This window comes from Ptychodera flava, chromosome 14 (assembly GCF_041260155.1).
Source record: "Ptychodera flava strain L36383 chromosome 14, AS_Pfla_20210202, whole genome shotgun sequence".
In the NCBI taxonomy this organism is placed as follows: Eukaryota; Metazoa; Hemichordata; class Enteropneusta; family Ptychoderidae; genus Ptychodera; species Ptychodera flava.
The window spans coordinates 14069489-14088345 of NC_091941.1; the positions used below are offsets into that span (position 1 = coordinate 14069489).

Sequence of the window (18857 nt, forward strand, 5' to 3'; positions counted from 1 at the left end):
ATGAAACCAGGCAGAAATGACCAAAGTACGGTATATGTAAATTCCATTATGAATTAAACTTCATTTTTGCTGTTGATACACTCTCAAGGTGAAAAAGCAGAGTAACCACCGAAACTTTGCTAAACACTGTGAACTGTTATGAATTCCTCCTTTATTATCACAGACATATATTTTAATTGATTTAAGGTCAATAACCATTTTGACATTTACAATGTGTTTATTCGATCGATTTCCTTCCCAGATGTTGTTTTCCACAGAGTTCCTAATATTTGTGACATGGGTGACACGTAGCAAATGTCGTAATAAAATATCTCGCGATCACAAATTGTGCGCAATACACCACATATTCTGTTGCTGACAAGGTCAATTATGATTTTTCATTGTTTAACTTTACTGAAGTGACCTCGGGTTTCCTGAAGACGCTTATTTGATTAAAAGAGTTTATAAAGATCGATTAGCAAAACTGCGTTTTTCAGTGCGCCTTACATCGATGACATGGTCGCCAGAATGTCTCTCTTCAGTAAAACGTGTCACGATCGAAAAATAACACATTATCTAGACCGTATTTTACATACCTGCCTTTCGATATGCTGAAATGTAGAAATGAAACCAAGAAGAGGTGTTGAAGAAGTTTGGTCACGTGGTTTTAAATATCTTTACAATACCAGGGTTGTTACTGAATCGACAGGTATGACACCATTGTACGCAATGTGGTAACAGGTAAAATTGATGGACGTCCGAGAAAACAAATTCTCCACGACAAAGGGTGAACTATGACCGTGCTCTTGTTCGTGTACACACCTCTCTAGCTCTTTTTTGCAAAGGTCCTGCTAATATAACTAACCACTACGAAAAATTGTAACATTATTTACCTTTCCTGATCGGCTGGCCTAATACGGAATAACTTCAATGTAGATTTGCTCCACGTCTGTGGGCATATAAAAATCAAAACACAATAAATTTAAGGAATGAACCTCAGCAGACTGAACGGTGGTACGCTGGTGCTTAGATCGTGCAGTGAACGCCTTGCCCCTTGCTTGGCCGGACAGTAACTGCTCTGGGGAGACAAGCCAAGCGACTTAGGGCCAGTCTACGGAATAAGGTACCACTTCGCAGTTTGTACGCCATACATGCGCACGGACAAATTTATGGGGCACACAAACCTCCGAATTAAAGTTATTTGCCCGATGAAAATTAAACTCCTTCTTTGTAATTTTTATGAGACGCGATGCAGTTTGCGGTACTTAAATAACAAATAAATGAATACATATGACTTTGAACGAGCCCACATCATCGTTTAAGTACTAAAGGTTCTATTGGGGAATAAAAAGGACGCGCAATTTCACGAACAAATTCTGTGTACAAATGCACATGGAAATTTACGTATTTCTATGCGCGTTTGCGCAGGAGATTTTGTTTGTACCGCGGTCGACTCGACTTGACTTCCGGTAAGTGACCTGCGGGATCGCTGGCTATTTGTTCCCCGGGATTTGTTCATTCTTTTCATGTACTTTGAGTCTCTTATTTTTGCCAGTCGGAAAGTGTACAGTCGCCTGGGAGATGTGAGTAGCTACCGTACGTTGTAAGTCGGAATGCGATCAAAATTTGCTGAATTGTTGACTACTAACTGTAATGTTGTACTTTTAGTCAACCTCGAATCAGTAGTGCGCATAATAAACGAGTTTCATTTCTACATGTAGATGCTATACTTAAAGCGCAGTGGTCGTCGCGCCGCGCTTGCGTGGTTTTTTTGTTGATAAACATAAATTTTTGTAAACATAAGTCTTCTCAACTTCAATAGGAGTGAGATGGGAGCAGTCCCCCACTTTGTTAAGGCCTTTGTAAGACTCAACATCATGCAATAGTAAATATTAAGATCGGAAACGAACTTCAGTGGTATAAACTCGTGTAGAGCTACGAACATTGGGACACTACACTCAGCACATTATGTCGCTGAGTTTACTGCACGCAGACACAGTGAACAAAAAGCTTTGATCGCGCGCGATCACGCTGGTTATACACAATGCTATGTACAGTACAGTGAAAATACATAACTAAAATGATCAACATTGCCTATATATGTAGACCAGCAACAAGCACAATGCCTAACACAAAAATTACACTCAAGACCATGATCGGCTAGCCTGAGCAGGACACGGGAGATGTTGTTGGGAGACGGTCACCGCGTTGACGTACACGGATATAGAGAATCCGGTCCCACAACGTACCGGCCGGCCCGCGACGACTTGGCCCACAACCAACTGTTGATCACCATGTCTTACTTCTCCTAGTATTACGTGGTAAGAAATAGTAAATGTCAGGAAACAATAGACAAACGAGCGGGTTTTCGCGTCATTTGGCAGGAAAATTGCACGGCTACACCGTGCATAGACGTATCGAGAGATCCTGTGCCCCGGGCCTGTGCACGGTCATGGCAGTGATCCAACCGCTAGCTGGTGTAGGCCTACCGGTGCTGGGCAAACTTCGTTGTTGTACCTCCTGATTGCCGGGTAGGTCTGAATCCTCTTTCAAGTGAGATAACCCCCACATAACAAGAAGACCTATGAAAGGTCCTTCGCTTGACTTGATACCTGTACTCAGAATTCTCGTTTGCACCCCAAAACGGGGTAAACTTTGTTGTAGTTGAGTTGGATTCTCCACAGCCGAGTGTAGCGCGTCATATACCCGGTTTGACACGGACGTTCATACAGACCACGGAACGGAACAGATGCAGAGATGCTTCTTGCTGCAGCGGGCATTGCTCTGCGAGCTGTAGATTTCTGTAGTTTGAGTTGTTGTCTTTGTACAACTTGTTGTACTCCTGTCGGGCCTCTTGAAATGAAAGCTCTCGTCCTTGCTAGCGATGTTGAAAACTAGAGCCCGGTCGTTGATAGTCTGTTGGCGTATACATGCGTACGTATGCGTACGTCTAGCTCTATGGCTCGAGCGATGACAGTAGCCGAGCCCCATTCAACTGATTCAAGAAAATCATGAGCAAATGTGATCTCAATCCAGCGTGCAATTATTGTTCAATATTCAGCAGATATTTAACTTAGATTAATTGACCTTTTATTGCGTGTTACATTTGGTTAGTTGGTATGCTTCAATAATGCTTGTGACAGATCAGCCGCCATTTTAACAAGCGGCAATATCGCAAACATTACAATCAACCCGTAACATGTGCGGCGTTCTTGGATTTGTTTACAACAGAGGGGGACCCCCTCAGGAGGATGCGCAGCGCGACGACCACTGCGCTTTAAAGGCAGGGGGAGCCTATAAATACCCCCTATCTCCCTGAGCATTCATAATCCAACATGAGTGGCACATGGTAGCAGCGTCAACGAATGCTCCCGAAAATCTGGATCCTTCAAGAACCATGGTGTAAATTAAAGCACTGTCCCAACATATTACGTTTTGTGAATACTTGTGGAATCACCTTGTTGGAGAAATTCTCTCATTTTTTCTATTTTAAGTTGCTTTTTGATGCTAAAACTGCTTCGATGCTGTGTTGAAGCGTACAAAGAACAATTGATGAAAGCGTTCAAACAGCTGCCAATCACGAGGGGACGCGCAAAGGTGCAAACGATCAAACATTTGTTGTGTACATCGGATCGATTACGATGTCAACAATGAATAAAAGATTCTTACTATCTACTGAGCAAAATACTCGACCAACGGTTACATGGACAAAACCGGCGACATGCGAACCCATTTTGGACCGAGCACGAAAAACTACTTTTCTAACTACTTTCAGCCGAAATCAACTCGATTCCGATCTGTGCCTACACAAATAACTAAACCGCTAACAGAAGGCGAAAAATTGCTCTCGTGACGTCCAAAACCGTTGTTTGCTGGCGATGCACGGTCAAAGGCCAATGCAGTGGCCGGCCATTGGATACGTTCATGCAACGATTATACAGGTGCCCATAAGCTACATTATTTCCTGTCGGGTCGGGGCGATGAAACTAAATCGCGATCCATTCATCTCTGTTGGAGTTGTCCAAAAAGAGACACTTGCCATAGACTATAGCATCAAATGTTGACCGTTCAGACTGAAACACGATGAAAGGTCTGAAGATCGCCGTGATGTCGTTCTTCTCTGTACGTTTTTCTGAGCTTTGTTTTTTACTAACTTGCTCTAATACTATCTGACTTTTCTGTTCTTCCTCGATTGTCTATAATAGACTTTTCTATCCCGATATCGATATTGCGTTCGCAATCACGTGTCTTGAAACTAACGTCATTCCCTGAAAAAGTTTTCGGACAAACTCAAGAAATTTGACAATTCCTAACGAATAGTCGGCAAAATTTACAGAAATTAGCAACAATAATTACATGTATGGTAATTTTACCGTCTTTAGCCTAAGCGGTTCGCTTGGGAGAAGCAGTATATAACGATCTGAGTTCCCATTTTTACCCTACAGTGTGAGTGTAGTATTCGAACAACTCAGATCATAATCTTACGCTGTTCCGAGTAGCCTAGGCATTTTTTATAATATACAATAAATTTAGCCTATCAAAATTACTCGTTTTTACATTGCTTGGATATCGATATTTTTTCTATATTTTTTTACTTTTGATTTGAAGTCTTTTGATTCTCCATTGGCGGCAGCACATGTACGGTTACAACCGTCATGTGGTCACCGGAGTGTGCTTGTAAAATTGTCGGGAAGTTGTTCGGAAGAAAAAGCATTTTGTAGTTAGCGGCTGCAGCTCGGGATTTTTCAAGATAACAACCCATTATACATTTCTTACATCTTTGAAAGGGGGATTACGGTAATCTTTCCTGTGATGAAAATTTTGTGAACGTCTTTGCAATGTGTTTCCACAATGAGTGTAAACTGATTCTCTGTTAGTAAAAATCGTCAGAAATGGTCCAGTGGCCGTGATAAAATAGACTCGGGAGCAAAAAATCATTGCGAGGAAGATAGTAAGAATTCACATTGCGATATTTGCTGTCGTATTTCTCAACAGGAATAACGCATTTTTACGCATTGTGTATAAGAAGAGCAAGGTGTTCGGCAGTGAATTGCTTCTATCATAATAATCTTGATCACAGCTATTAGGCGAGAAGACAGCGGGCTCTTATAATCGTGCAAAATTATTGATATTATGTCTTTGTGTTGAAAATTTTCGATCGAAGGCAGCAGCTCAACTTCAACAGCCGTGGTATATTGGGAATCGTGTTTATCACTGGACGCAGAACTACCATGCTATCAACATTACGTTCTATACCAATGTACGCCCCTGAAAGTTATAGAGTCAGCTGTGGCATCGGCAGTTTCACATTGGTCGTAATCTTTTCTTATTCTGCCCCGTCTTTTGTACCGTCTAGACATTTCAAAGCTAGAATTTTTTACACAGTGACCTTGCACACAAATGATCATTCCACTGTTTCTGTTGGGGTTTGTTGGTTTTATGATTTGCCCTGTGGCCCCGGTAAAATCTTTTCATACGATACACAGTTGAATTTTTTAAAGGTAAATTAAGTATATTTCCAGTTTGTTGGGTAAAGTTGTCTAGAGAGAAAGGTTGAGTTGACGCTGATAGAGAAGACGTCGGGCCGGCACAGTTGACTGAGGTCCGGTCGGTTTGGGGTCGTTCAGTCCAGAAACCTGCAAGTTCTGTATCATGATCGTTCGGCATTTGGGTGTTTTAACTCAATTTTTTTTGGACAAAGTAATTCAGTAATAATGTACGCCAGATTCCTTGTGTTGTTTTGCCACCGTCATACGCTTATACGGACGGCTTGAGATTAAAAACGGTAAAAATATTCAGTGCTCGTAAATGCGTGCAAAGTTTATTTAGTGACTGTTTACGCAGTATAGTCATCAATACGACAAGGATTTGCCACCACGTAACGACTGTAATCCTGCATCAATAGTCCATACGAAAATTTGTGCTGAATCGAAGGAGGTAAAAATTACGGTAGGAAACGTCGGTCCATTTTCCGTCAAAGTTGTTGATCTGCAAAATCTTCAATGTGCACAAACTACATAAGTGGCTGTTATAGGTCTACACGTCCCACGTGCTTTCCACTGTTCATTACGAGCTATGTTCAAAGTGCGGAGTTATAGACATTGTTGAAGTACCGGTACATTGATTGTGTTCAAACCTCTACCTGTTTGCTCCTCGTGTTTTTTGTGTCCCTAAAGTCGACTGGCTCTATGCTCTATGTTGCGTACACACATAGCTGTCAGGATTAAGATTTTCTGGGTAAATAGATACACTCAATAGTTTATTCCGCCTCTGATGCAAAGATACACACTGTTTTACATGTGCCACTCCTAGGCCCTGGGATCGATTGCCATACCTTTAAGAGCATTCCCGTTGTCCAAAAATTTTAGCTCACATTTGGTATATGTACATGTATACCACGGAGAGCTCATATGGAAAATCGGCTCAGTCGGTCTGTCTGTCTGTCTGTCTGTCTGTGTGTGCGTGAGTGCGTGCGTGCGTGCGTGCGTATGTATGTATGTATGTATGTATGTATGTATGTATGTATGTCCGTCCACATAAAAAACTCGAAAACAGCAGGACCCATTATCTTAGTATTTGATGTACAGATGCACCCATGGGTGGATATGTGAATTGTTCAAATGTACATGTCAATATCAAAAATATGTGAATGAAGTACAAAAAGGGGGAAAATCCAGCAAATTCCTAAAACTCTGTAACTAGAGGTCAGATTAAGGTAGTATGCACCTCAAAAAAGTGAGAGACCTAAACGTTTGCTCAAACTTTCCTTAAAGGCGGAGCATCCCTTTAAAATGGCGCTAAGCTATAACGGCTTTCATTGTGTAAGTGAATAGGCAACACGCGGGCACACACACTCCAGAAAATGCCACTTCTTAGTTTTTCCGGCCGCCAAAAACGCAGACAGACTGTCAAGCGGTTAGCGCGAAGCTGCTGCTGATCGAATCGCGCGAACTCTGTGGTTATATTCAAATTCTAACGCCTGGAAGGCGAGTTTTATAGGAAATTCGCGCATTGGTGGTGGGGAATCAATGACAGTTGGCGATTTGAACTGACCGTCAATCAAACACTTGTATAAATTCTGTTTGCAAGATTAGCAAAAGGTGCCAAAAATTGAGATCAGTTTGTGAAATGAATGTTATAGAAATCAAACATCGTACTGACCAAGTGTTTGACAGGGAGGAAAACTCCTCTAATGCGAGAACCTGGGTATGAAAATTGCGGCTTTAAGGCAGGTATCTTTTAACCATTCTCTTTCAAATACGGTGGTTTCAATCGGGTTCGAACTCACAACGTACGGTATCCAGTCACCTAGCGGAGAAGCCACAGACAAAACCGCTCGGCCAAATCCCCAATCTCAAAAAGATTGGTTCAATAACCGAGCTAAGGTGAATCAAGGATAAAAATCGGGGGTCACTGTGCAAATTTTTGTACTAGAGAAACAAATTACTCAATGTTTACCAATATTTTAAATTCGAAATGGCCACCATCCTGTTTAACTCTTATTTCAAAAAACTAAGCCGGTGAAATGTTTTCTTACACCAAGAGCTTAAAAATGAACCCTCACAAGTGGTATATTATAAAGAATTGTTTAAGTTTGATAGTCCGAAAATCTGTCCCCGACGGCTGAAACTTGGTATGCAGGGTGCTTTAGGTAACCTTACTTAGGTGTATTCAACTGGTGAAATTTGCATGTTTGTATTTTGGGGGCATTTTTTCTGTGTTTTTGGTCAAAATAATCTTCTCTGAAAACACTAGTCCGATTGCTTGAAAAATGGGATGCATGTTCCACGTGGTCATCTCAGCCAGGTTTGTACAAATTGAGGCGAACTTTTCATATTTGTAATTTTTGGGCAATTTCCCCATGTTTGGTCAAAACATCTTCTTCTGAACCCGCTTGTCTAATTGCTCTGAATTTGGTGTGCATGTCAAGTGTTGATCTAGTCAGCTTTGTTGAAATGGTTATGAAGTTTTTGTATTTGTATTTTGGGCACTTGTTAAGTTGTTTTGAAATTCTATATGAGGTCCTTTAGTTTGATCTACACGAGTTTTGTTCATATCATGAAGAAACATGCATTGTTGTATTTTGAATAGTCTGGTTGCAAAATCTTGCGAACCACTTCACGTTATTTGGTCTGTAGATGCATGCTGAACAGTAGATAGGAATTCGTTCAAATGAAGTTTTCATTACCAAATTTTAAATGAGCAGAAACACTGAAAAATGATTTTAAGTCTTGTATAAAGATAGGGCCAATGTAATCACTATTTAAGTCAGTATATGTCAGTCCGTCTATCTGTCTATCCGTCCATTCAGCCATCAGTCTGTCCTTAAACCAAGTTTTATGGAGCTCATAACTCAAAATCACTACATCAAATGTGACCAGCTTAGACAGGTAGAATGTTTAGATGTTTATCCATAACAGAATGAAATCTTGTTGATATGAACAGCAGCATAAGAAAAACATATCATTATGATTTTTCATAAAATGCAATATTTATATTGACGAGAGTTACCAATTTGGTATTAGTTACATATATCGATAGGGACAATGTATGTGATATTTTGGTTTATACCACTCCAGGTCATGTGACCTATTGTTCTTGCCATCCATTTATCCCTGAAAACACGACTGACACCTATTGTTCTTATGCAAAATAAGTAATCAGTCATACTTTTATTCATATGTAAATAAGTAATCACCACACTTTAATGAAAGAAAATCATTATCATATCAATAAAAGTGTAGTGATTACTTATTTAAATATGACAAAAGTATGACTGATTACTAATTTGCAAGAGAACAATAGGTCAAGTCGAGATGTCTAAAGCATTCACACACATTCAATCACAAAATGAAGACAATTTGTTCAATTGATATGTTATAGCATCACATTTTATAATTCAATTTTAACTTTCTTTGGACCATGCTCAATGTAAGCAACATGATTTGTTGATGAAGACTGTTCATCTTTAGATTCGGCGTCTTCTTGGGTTGGACCAATCATGTCTGTTTTGTTACATTGTTTTGTCGTAACTGAAACTGGTTTACTTACAGATTCCTCTGATTTAACTCTAGATGGAGGTGGTAGTAATATATTCGACACATGCTTTTGTTGTGCAGTAGACATACATTTGAGGCGCGTAAACCGTCATCTGATATGTGATCTGTTTGTTCTTTGATAAGCTGCTCATCCAATCCCTGATGGTACAGAGATGTTGCCGCATTCACCTAACTTATCAAACACAAGACATATGTGACAAATATCATGGAAATAAGTACAGCCTTTTTGTAACGTTTGTTGAATAGTCGAAAGAAATTCTGTGATACTGCATGCCGCACACACAACAAATTGTTTTGGTCAATGAATTTAATTTTATAACTTTACAGAATTCGTTTTGTGTATAAATATTTTAGTAAAAGAATAAATTACCTTGCCAGAATATCCAGTGTGCTGGCAGTCTGGCCAAGCCATCTTGCACATTTGCTTTGTGTAAAGACGTATATTTTCTGGCAGGAGAACTTGATTATCCCTTGGCAAGGGTCATCGATAGTACAATCCCCTCCGGTGTTATCATCGCCAAGTACTTTTTATAAGTTGAAGTACACATCGTGGATTTTATGCGCTCCGTAGTAGCGGCTGCTCTTATAGGGCAGTTTGCCCGTGTAAAATCCACTTTGGTTGAATTTACATGGCCGTCCATGGAACTCGAGGAAGTCTCTTGGGTCATCAGATCAGACAAGTTGACAAGGTCCATCTTGACCAGTCGAAAACACGAAAATGGTATTGAAAGCCTGATGCATCCACGAGGCAATCACATGCATCTACAGATTGAATTCCTTCTCGCTAGCCAATAGCCAACAAGATAGAGTAAGGCAAGCCATTTTATTTAACCAATCAGACTAAATAGTTTTCCTTCTACACAGGTGCATTTATACCACTCTGTAGCCCTTATTCAAATGCAGATTTGCAGTTGACCAGAGCACTTGTCCTACTTGTCTGGGATAGGTCATTCTCCCAAACTCGCATGCCAGGTGCATAATGACCTCTGTGAACCTTTCGACGTACAATGGGTCACTCCATTCCATTGTGGGTATTCAAATCAAAAGTAGACGATTTATTGACAGTAATTTTCAAATTTTAGAGAAGATTGGCCTGTTTTTCGTGGTATAAGTCGTTAATCGCACCTCGTAGGTGAGCTGTTACAGTTGTAATCACCACACTTATGGTCAGGAACTTGTAAACATCACTCGGCCTTTGGCCTCGTGATGTTTACAAGTTCCTGACCATAAGTGTGGTGATTACAACTGTAACAGCACACCTACTCGTGCAATTAACTATACTAATATGACATCAAATCAATCCAGCAATCGTTATCATTCAAAGCAAGTAAATCAATAGGTCTAAGAAACAATACACTGACAAAATCAATCAGACAATCTCGAACCACTAGTCAAGTGGTGGTACCAGGTGTCCGGAGTGCGTAAGCATATCCTGCTAGCATGCTACATCCGTCAAGATTGAACTAAAATGGCAAAGTAATTGTACGGTAATTCAGTTAGGTGCCAAATTACTGTTCTGAATCAATAGCGTCCCTCATCATCTGAGTAATAGATTTGTCATATTTGGATATAAGATCTCCATATCTACCATAGAACTTCTTAAATGATCTAGCCAACCTGTCCCTGTCTCGCTACCTTAAGGCCAGGAAGAAAAAATAAATTGTTCATCGGAATCGCCGCTTCTACTTTGGCATATTTGGAATTTTTTTTTATCGTGGCAAATTCTTACTTCCGCATTACAAATATGTTTAGTACTGCCGCTGGTGGCGCCCTACACTTTGTTGGGATTTTGCGGGCACGGGATTTTTAATGAGACTTCCTACGTGTACGGACTTAGTTGACCACCAACACGTTGTTGTGACGTCTGAATTTGGCGAATCACGACGCAAAGTGGGTCGATTTGGTTAGGTTAGTACATGTCACATCATGAGTATTAATTTGATCGCCAACATTCGACGTGATGGCCAACAGTTAGTTCTAAAGACGCTATTCAGTGTTTGTCCTGATATATCCGTTCGGCGATTTGTTCAACAAGATCGTGACAGCAGATGGACGGTGCATCCGATTGAATGAAAATTGCATCGAAAGTATAAAAAATTACGGCAATGACAAAACACATGGTTGCGTCGATGTTAAAGTACAATCTGAATGATGACTATATAACTTCACTCCGATCACAGTACAGTGTTGTTAGACCATTGTGTAAACTGTGTAGAGACAGTGCAGATAATGGTAAAGAGGTCAAAACATGGGGCCAAAGTAAAATGAAAAAACTCAGATGCTAGGTCCCACCAGGACAATATTAAAGGACAATACTGAATTGTTGGATTTCAGTGATTTGCTGTACATTTCAGTTTTATTCTGAGAGAATGTTGAAATATTCAGAATATGTTGTGCAAACATTAACTGTGAATGTAATGGCCTATGTTATTGTTGGGAAATATAGTCTTGAAAGTTGAATTCAGTTACCAGTATCAGTGTTTCTTGTCTGAGATATTTTTGGTAAAAAGGGAAACAATTATCTTGCCTTTTCTGCATCTGTGCAAAAATGCCAGAGAACCGCGTTTACCTTCGGCCTAAAAAAAATTAAAAAAATTCGCTCGCCGCTCCTGGACCTTGGTCCAATAAATCCGATGAACAAGATTTTTTTTTCTCTTGCCTTAAGACTAAAAGGCTATCTCTCACTTGAAAGTCTTCATATGAATCACAAGCTCTACAGTATCTCAGGGGTTGAATCAACTTTATTGTTACAATGTTATTGTCATGTAGACACAAAGACAAACAATCTTTAAATGGTCTGCATATCAATATAAGTAAATTACTTAGACACCACAAACAAACAAAGACGCTTTACGCCATCACATCTAAAAGAATAATTTACTACATCCCTAACTTGTCGATTGTGTGTATTATGTTTCGCGAATGAAGCATGCTATATATTGAAGAGGAAAATAAATTACCCCACAGAGGCTCGGGCCCCTGTTGATTTTCCTGGAGTTCAACTTTCTTCCTTTTCTTTCACTTTTTCTTCCACCAAATCTTTGCCCTGTCAAATCTATAGAAAACCCGGTTTGCGTATAACTGTTCCAAACTTGCAGGGTTTATTGGGCCTAATGAGTACTCGTACGCATGACTTTTATAAATAGGAGGATCATTTGACTTGGCAGTCATCATGGATTTAAATTTTGCACTCGGCCTGATTTGTATTAAACCTGACCGATCATAATACTGTCAGCAAAGTTTTAGGCCACAGTACCAAGATAGTATAGGCCAAATTTCAAGATCATTGTCCTACTGGATATTGAGAAGAAGATTTTTAAGTGTTTAAATTTATATTTTTGTATGCCAAAATTTCCCTGACATCTTGTGGATAACCTTAAATGACATTTGACCCCTCTTCGCTGACTAAACAGGGTAATTTCTATTTCTTCGGCAAATATATCTGAAATTTGACCGACTTGTCCCATTTTGCCGCGGTTGAAAGTAGTATATGTGTAGACAATCATAACAATGGGTATTGCAAACATCTTTTTGTGCCCGCGTCTATTGTCTCCGAGTCGCTAGACGACACACACACCATAAACATATATTTAAAGCTCACACCACGGTCCCTCCACACACTGTGCTAACACCAAAGTAGCTCAAAGACCCACTACAACAAAATGCTATTTCTAGGGCCTTTTTCAGGTTTGGCCAATAGACTAATACCAGTACATAAAATTTGTGTCACTATGTATGTAAACCCCACATAAAGATTATATTAACTTCAATGACAGAAATCTCTGAAAATAAAAGTTTTGGACCAAATTATTTTCTGCTGTCTTGCTCTTATACATATTGAGTGTTTCTTAATCGTCTAATTTTTCTCGACTGTTTGCGAGAATTTCGAGTAGTGTATTATCGACTCGATGATAGTTGCATGTGGAGCACTACACTAGAGCAACAGACAAAGTCAAGGAGGCAACACAAGACGGGGCTAGATGCGAGCAACAAAGGGTAAATTTTAAGCATTATTTCGCAACATAGGATTTCATGTGTGGTTTCAGGGGATGTGTCTCCTTTGCCTTCCTCAAAAATGCTATGATATTCATCTAAACATGTATAAACATGTATAATGCCCACTTACCATGGACCGTGTTATTTTTCAACAATGTGCAATGAACAATGTGCAGTGAACGTCCCTCTACTAAAGTACTGGTTTGCAAATCAACAATATGGATCGGAGTCACCTGACACTAACATGGAGAGCAACAAAAGATAGGGCTTGGGGCGAGCAACAAAAGGCGAATTTTAGGCATTGTTTCGCAGCATAAGATTTCATGTGCGGTTTAGGCTAGGGGATGCAGGTTTCTCTCTCACCTTCCTAAACAACATATCCGTCACAACATGTATAACACACTCTTAGCGTGGACCTTGTTATTTTTGAGGAGCACAGAACATTATCTAAAACCTATTATATCTTGATAACAACTTCATGACGGAAACTGAATTTGAAATAACAACTTCCGTTTTAAGATGAGGCATATAGCGACACATGAGTTTCGAATTTTGTATTTTGGGATCAAGTGGTACCAATTATTTTGAAAAAGGAAACCGTTGGTAGAGTTCCATACACGTTCACCATGGTGGATAAGGTGATCGACAAATTGCATATGGCAAGTTACAAAAAGTATATAAAAAATCAAAATTAAATATATTATTATATTGACTGTAATTTTACATACCTGATTAAAAATACGTGCTTATGAAGAAATGACATGTACAATGTGTATACCACAGTTCTCAACACGCAAGACACAGTATACGCCGTTCCTTGTTTGATGTTCGTGTTTGTTTATAGTATACGAATCATAGAGATCACTCTTAGATCATATAGTCAAGAGGGTACAGTCGCATGACGAATGTCTCTGCTGCGTCGATTAACCCTCTCAGGCCTAAACCCCTATATATAGGGGTTGCTATGGTATGTTAGGAGAAAGTCAGACCTGAAAAGAGTTAATTGACATGTAAATCATGTAGGTATTGAAAACCTTCACAATACGGTTGACGGCTATCACAGATACTGCACAGTGAATGCCCCCTGGCCCCTACTATAGTACTGGTTTGCAAATCAACAATACGGAGACGTGCTGTTTCCACCCGCACAATATGTCATGGTGTTTGTAACTTCATATAAAGATTTTACATATACCGAAGCAGTTTTGTGGGATTCTAAATATCATGGTTGAAGCTTGAATGGTAAAATCGATCAATCAATCGATCGATCACTGGTGTGAATAAGAGAAACAGATTGAAACAAATATTAAAAAAAAACCAAACAAGTTACTTGAAGAAAAGTTGAAAAGGGTGTAGCAATAACAAACGCATTGAAATTGTTTCAAAATTTAACAGGTCATTGACAATGTCACAGTCCCTGCTTGTAATTGGGAATTTGTCACTGGAAGTCACTAAATTGAAATCAAATATGATGCACATGACAAAAAGAAAAGAGGATCTATACCAAAGATCTGTCTATGACTGATGCCCATATTAGATTGGATTGTAAACAAGTAGATATTGGTATGAATGGCATAGGATTATGTCCTTTTATCAAGTTGGACAGAATTAGGTATGTCATGTTCTGGCTCTTGAAATCTCGAAATTCAACTGATCTGCAAGAAATTTGTCAAGGGATATCCAATGAATGGCTCTTGGCATGAAAAAGTCAGAATGTCAGATATTAACATGATATGCTCCCGTTTTCATTACAAAGAGACTTACTATAATTAGCTAATGATATTGCTATGAAGTCCTTTCTTGGCTTTTAAAACTTTGTATGATCAACATCTGCGGCAAGTTTCATCAGATTTAGTATAGTCATTCAGGATAGAGATCGGTTATTACAAACACTCTTTCCCTGTGTAGAGGTCAAACTTTACTACAGAAAACAGTGGGATTGGTCCAAAATATGGCGGTTACAACGTAAAGCCAATCTGGCCTGCCACCCTAATTTTGAAAGGTCATTAAATATGTCAATTAGGAATTAATTGCCAGGATGCGGCTAAATGTTTGTGCATGCTAGTATAGCACTGTAAGACAATCATCTGTACCACGTTTCATAAAATTTGATGCAGGGCTTCTGGACATTTACCCTAAATAAAAAACTTTATTAAATATGCAAATTAGCAATTTGCTTACCCAGTAGTCCGTAAGGACTGTACTACCTAAGTTCAAATTTTCCGACATGCGGACATTCTTGTTTAACGTGAGATTAAGAATTGAAAAACACGTGATAAAAACCTTTTTATTTATTCCTACGGATGTATAACGTGAGGGGAGGAGGTGGTGCCAGAAAATGTTATCACCTCTCAAGGAAGTAGAGGTCGAGGGCGTCTCGGGTACCACCAACAAAAAGAATTCCGCCGGAGCGCTCAAAGTTCCCGAAATTGCCAAATTTTCCCGTTTTTTTTTCTCTCGAAATTCAAATAAATAACCTTGCTTTAAAGATTTAGCTTATATTCAAGCATAAATTGATCTTTTCTCACACATAGCAGTTCAACTTTTGTATCGAAAGTCTCCACAGGTAGGTAAACTTTAATCCAATCTACAGAATAAGAGTGTTACATTCTTTCTATAAGACATTTAACTACCAAACAATCGGGCATCTTCCCTAAATTCATCGGGACCAAAAACAGCAAGACATGAATGCCTAAACTCTCTTACTCCAAAGAACTTGTAGGATCAATGACCCTGAGTGACCTCCATGTCAATCGAAAGTGCAGAAAGTAGTTTATTTTCTTGTATTGTTTATGTGCCCCGTGTGGACTTTTCCTGTATGGATGTAACCTTTGTGGAGATTAGTTAGTTCACTTTTATGCGCAGTGCTTTGGTTATCAAAGAATAAAGCTGACATGAACAACGTATTATCCGAGGTCGAGTTTTCTAACCTGAGAAATGCTTGCCTAACTTGATCTTCATATTTGAAAGACTCCTTAGTATTCAGTTTTAGCTCCCGATATGTTTATTCATTGTCGGTTGAAACTTTGTGGAGATTAGTTCACTGTCATGCGGAGTACTTTAGCGTGACTTACCCAGTAGTCCGTAAGTAATGTACTAATTGAGTTTAAGTTTTCCGATATGCAGACATTCCTGTTTAACTTGTGATTAAGATGTGAAATATACATGATAAAAACCTTTTATACCCCTGCGGAAGCGTACAATGTTCCTTTTGGCTGAGTTTTATCGTTTCTTTTTGTAGCTCGAAATTCAAATTAATAAACTTGCTTTCAAGATTTAGCTAATATTCAAACATATAATTGACCTTTTCACATACAGTCATCTAGCAGGTCAATTTTTTGATCGAAAGACTCCACAGGTAGGTAGGTAAACTTAAATCCAATCTAAAACTAAGAGTGTTACATTCTTTGTAGAAAACATTTAGCTACAAAACAATCGGGCACCTTCCCCAAATTAATCGGGACCAAAAACAGCAAAGCCTTGCATGCCTAAAACTCTTTTACTCCAAAGAACTTGTAAGGTAAATGACCCCAGTCACTCATGTTAATCCAAAGGGCTGAAAATTGTTTGTTTTCTTGTTTTGTTTTTTGCTCTGTCTCAACGTTTTCCCAAATTGGTGTAATCTTTGTGAAGATCAGTTAGTTCACTGTTATGCGGAGCGCTTGGTTACCCAAGAATATAGTTCGTACACAAGTACTATCTGAAGTTGAGTTTTCTAACCTCAGCAAAGACTTGAGCTTCAGATTTGAAAGACTCCTTAGAATTCAGTTTTAGCTCCCGATATGTTATTCATTGTCGGTTGAAACTTTGTGGAGATTAAATCACTGTCATGCGGTCCAAGATTGAAACGATACTGCTAAATGTCATTGCATTATATTTACCAGCACCGTAAGATCAACTACTGTACCAAGTTTCATCAAATTTGCTGCTGTAGTTCTGGACATTTCACCCTAATTAGGAAAGTTTGCTAATATTTGTACATATTACAGGTCTGGTATATCAACATCTGCACCAAGTTTCATTAAATTTTAGATAGTATTTCTTGACATATCACCCGTATTATGAATAAACACGATTGGAACTAATTTGGGATAATTGGATCTTCATATTTTTCAAATTTATTAAAATCGTTAGGTGCCCTATAGCTGAATGTTGCAATTTACAAATCACTCATTAAAACAAGCGTGTAACTTAAAAAGAAAAGCGGATGAGGTTCCATGTGCAGATGAAATCAATACCACTTCACAAATTAGTTCCAATCGTGTTATATTCACTGAGTATACAAACTACCGATTCATTGACACAATTCTTCCATATGCCTTTGTCAACTGTCCGTGTGCATGACCAACATCTGTATAAAGTCCAACAAATTTGGCTCCGTCTCTTTTGAAACAGAACTTTTTCAAAAATCAGTAACTCCTCAAATTAGCACCAATTATGCATGCCACTTCAAAAAAATAGACGAGCATATATATTCCAGCGTGTATTATTCTTGTACCAAATTCTTGAAAAGAATTGGCTCAGTATTAAAGTAAACCGCCGTGGATATAAAGTTACGTGCAATGTAAGATAATCCAACGTACAGTATACGGATTATACAAACCTGCCTGTACGTTTCATGATTGATAACAATCTGACTGCGTATTTCGTAAAAGTCGAACAATATTGCCTCTCCTCCCCATCCAGTTAGATAATAGTACTCGAATGAACGTTATTTCATTTATCAATCATAGACGTGTTATTGAAAATGTGCAAAGACGCAAATGATACAGTTTGACAAACTTCACGAATAGTATTTAAGAACGGGTAGTGGCACTCTCAGAGACATTGGCATGGTATACCTCCTACAATCACGGAAAAGGGGCTGGTTTTTTGTTCATCATTAAGGTTCGTGAAAACCAGAAAAGGGGAGCCCTTTTGGAAATTGCACCCGGTACAATTTCCATCAACTGGTCTGTAGAATATCCCTTTGCGACCTTGTAAATGATTTGATTTTATATGCACGAATTCGTGGCAGTGATAAACTGAAAATGAAATTGTTTTATGTAGAGTCGTCGTCAAGTGCGCTCTTTAAAGTTATGTCGCTTCAGACTGAGATGAAGGTAAGCTAGTATCGACACGAAGACCTTGCATTGATGTGTAATAATTTTATTACTCAATATACAACAACATAAGCATGGCTGCGACTGCATCTTGAAATTGTCATCCCTCTGGATTATGTAAATTAGGGTATGATTTTTTTTTCTTTTTCTCCCATATTTCGCTCCGTCTTTTTTGCTAAAAATCCCGGATAAGGGATGTTTTGAAATTTTGCTTAACAAGCATGGGTCACGTGAATGCCACCGCCGAGATTTAAGAGTCTGTGCCCTGTTCGCCAAGGGTATATCACGCACCCCAAAAAATACATTTGAACAAAGTAAAACTTCTGCAATTAAACATATTCTTGAAAGTTTCCTTGTAGATGGACTAAGCCATGATCACTGAAATAGAGAATTCCGTGTGTCAAATTACTTATATTCCTTCACAGGTGCTTCTGTGGGTAATGTGAATCTATTGACAGGGAACAGAAACTCAAATTACGTTCTAAATTAGAAAAAAATCATTTTTGTATTCTCTAATCTAAACAAGTAGGGAACTTACATATCCTATCAGTATTTTTTGTGTTTCTGGGTTATGTATTTAGCCTGAATGCCTAACAATTGTTCCACTGTTGCACATCAACGTGTCGAGGCTTAGAAGCCCATATGAAATAATCTTTGGGGTCATTATTAAATTTTGCTCTATAAAAACGCTGTTTCTTGAATGTAGGTTAAATCAGAAAAT

General features: G+C 38.9%; 2 protein-coding genes across 2 annotated transcripts in view; both read right to left on the reverse strand.

Annotated features, from left to right (window-relative positions):
• LOC139149488 (cytidine and dCMP deaminase domain-containing protein 1-like) overlaps nucleotides 1-13939 on the reverse strand; it is a 91519-nt gene extending 77580 nt beyond the window's left edge. Inside the window, exon 1 of the mRNA XM_070721263.1 lies at nucleotides 13763-13939. The gene's annotated coding sequence lies outside the window, so the exon portion shown is untranslated. The remainder of the gene's footprint in view (nucleotides 1-13762) is intronic.
• Nucleotides 1-18857, reverse strand: part of LOC139149487 (cytidine and dCMP deaminase domain-containing protein 1-like) — a 696744-nt gene that overhangs the window by 44187 nt on the left and 633700 nt on the right. The window lies entirely within an intron of this gene.